This window comes from Arachis ipaensis, chromosome B04 (assembly GCF_000816755.2).
Source record: "Arachis ipaensis cultivar K30076 chromosome B04, Araip1.1, whole genome shotgun sequence".
Taxonomy (NCBI): domain Eukaryota; kingdom Viridiplantae; phylum Streptophyta; class Magnoliopsida; order Fabales; family Fabaceae; genus Arachis; species Arachis ipaensis.
Genome location: NC_029788.2, coordinates 108,770,467 through 108,772,732, shown reverse-complemented (window position 1 = coordinate 108,772,732; position 2,266 = coordinate 108,770,467). Strand labels below are relative to the sequence as shown.

Sequence of the window (2,266 nt, the reverse complement as noted above, 5' to 3'; positions counted from 1 at the left end):
AAACCGTTTCTCATTCCTTTTCAACAGCTCAAAACCAGAAATCAATTCAAAAGCAAGCTAAATCCAACAGTCGCCTCATTGGCATAACTCAAGGAAACCGTTTCAAAATCAAATCAATATCGACTGATTTAACTCATTTCCAAAGCTTTAAAGAATTAGTTCAGCAATAAATCATTTATCAAAACCAAATCAATTAAAGCAACCCAGGCTGAATTTCAAGAGTATTGTATCTTTCACATCATCAAAATAATTGACTCAATTCAAACCAATCCTCAACGGATTAAACTCAGATTTCAAATATTTAAAGGATCAGCTTCAAAACATTACATTTCACAAAGCCGCACAACAACTCATCCAAACCAACATCCATAAACATTCGAGTCAATCAAATAATACATAAGGCCGATACAATCACCAAATACACATTTTCTCACATCAGTATCCATATGTAATAATTCTAACATATAAAAATATAGTTTTTGGAAAGCGCCCCTACCTCAAAACGCAAATTCCATAATCCAAACGTCTGACAGAGTCCTTTCCGCCTCAACCCAAACTGACGGCAACCAAAACCTCAGCTCCCAGTCACGTTCGTAATAACCAAAGAAACACTAATCGCAACATATAATAATCAGGACTCGATCCCACGTTACTGGTGCACAATTGTGAATCACACTTTTCACAACTCGTACCACTAACCAGCAAGTGCACTGGGTCGTCCAAGTAATACCTTACGTGAGTAAGGGTCGAATCCCACAGAGATTGTTGGTTTGAAGCAATCTATGGTTATCTTGTAATTCTTAGTCAGGAAGTCAATTATATTTATCAGTTGAATTGTGAATAAACAAGAGAGCATGGATTAAAGGTTACTTGTTGTGCAGTAATGGAGAATATGTTGGAGTTTTGGAGATGCTTTGTCTTCTGAATCTCTGCTTTCCTCTGTCTTCTGGTTCACGCACGCATGTTCTCCTATGGCTGGCTTTATGCAAGGGCATCACCGTTGTCAGTGGCTACATCCCCTCCTCTCAGTGAAAATGGTCAACGCACCCTGTCACGGCACGGCTATTCATCTGTCGGTTCTCGATCATGCTGGAATAGGATTCACCCTCCTTTTGCGTCTGTCACTAACGCCCAACACTCGCGAGTTTGAAGCTCGTCACAGTCATTCAATCACTGAATCCTACTCGGAATACCACAGACAAGGTTTAGACCTTCCGGATTCTCTTGAATGCCGCCATCAATCTAGCTTATACCACGGAGATTCCAATTAAGAAATCTAAGAGATATTCATTCATTCTATAGTGGAACGTAAGTGGTTGTCAGGCACACGTTCGTAGAGGAATGATGATGATTGTCACGTTCATCACATTCAGGTTGAAGTGCAAATGAATATCTTAGATAGGAACACGCATGTTTGAATGGAAAACAGAAATACTTGCATTAATTCATCGAGACACAGCAGAGCTCCTCACCCCCAACAATGGGGTTTAGAGACTCATGCCGTCAGAGAATACAAAGTTTTGATCTGAAATGTCATGAGATACAAAGTAAGTCTCTAAAAGTTGTTTAAATACTAAACTAGTAGCCTAGGTTTACAGAATTTGAATAAACTATGATGGATGATGCAGAGATTCACTTCTGGAGCCCACTTGGTGTGTGCTGGGGCTGAGATTTAAGCAATTCACGTGCAGAGGCCATTTGTGGAGTTGAACGCCAGTTTTTGTGCCAGTTTGGGCGTTCAACTCCAGTTTTTGATCCTTTTCTGGCGCTGGACGCCAGAATTGGGCAGAGAACTGGCGTTGAACGCCAGTTTACGTCGTCTATCCTTGTGAAAAGTATGGACTATTATATATTGCTGGAAAGCCCTAGATGTCTACTTTCCAATGCAATGGGAAGCGCGCCATTTCGAGTTCTGTAGCTCCAGAAAATCCACTTTGAGTGCAGGGAGGTCAGAATCCAACAGCATCAGCAGTCCTTTTTCAGCCTGAATCAGATTTTTGCTTAGCTCCCTCAATTTCAGCCAGAAAAATACCTGAAATTACAGAAAAGCACACAACTCATAGTAAAGTCCAGAAATATGAATTTTTCCTAAAAACTAATGAAAATAAACTAGAAACTAACTAAAACATCCTAAAAACTATATGAAATTAACCCTAAAAAGCGTATAAAATATCCGCTCATCACAACACCAAACTTAAACTGTTGCTTGTCCTCAAGCAACTAGACAAATAAAATAGAAGACTAATAGGTTGAGAAGCAATAATAT

At 39.6% G+C, this 2,266-nt stretch overlaps 1 long non-coding RNA gene across 1 annotated transcript in view; it reads left to right on the top strand.

The window, feature by feature from the left end:
- The window catches only part of LOC110270746, a 15,256-nt gene continuing 13,532 nt past the window's right edge, over positions 543 to 2,266 (top strand). Inside the window, exon 1 of the long non-coding RNA XR_002360385.1 lies at positions 543 to 584. This is a non-coding gene — a long non-coding RNA (uncharacterized LOC110270746). The remainder of the gene's footprint in view (positions 585 to 2,266) is intronic.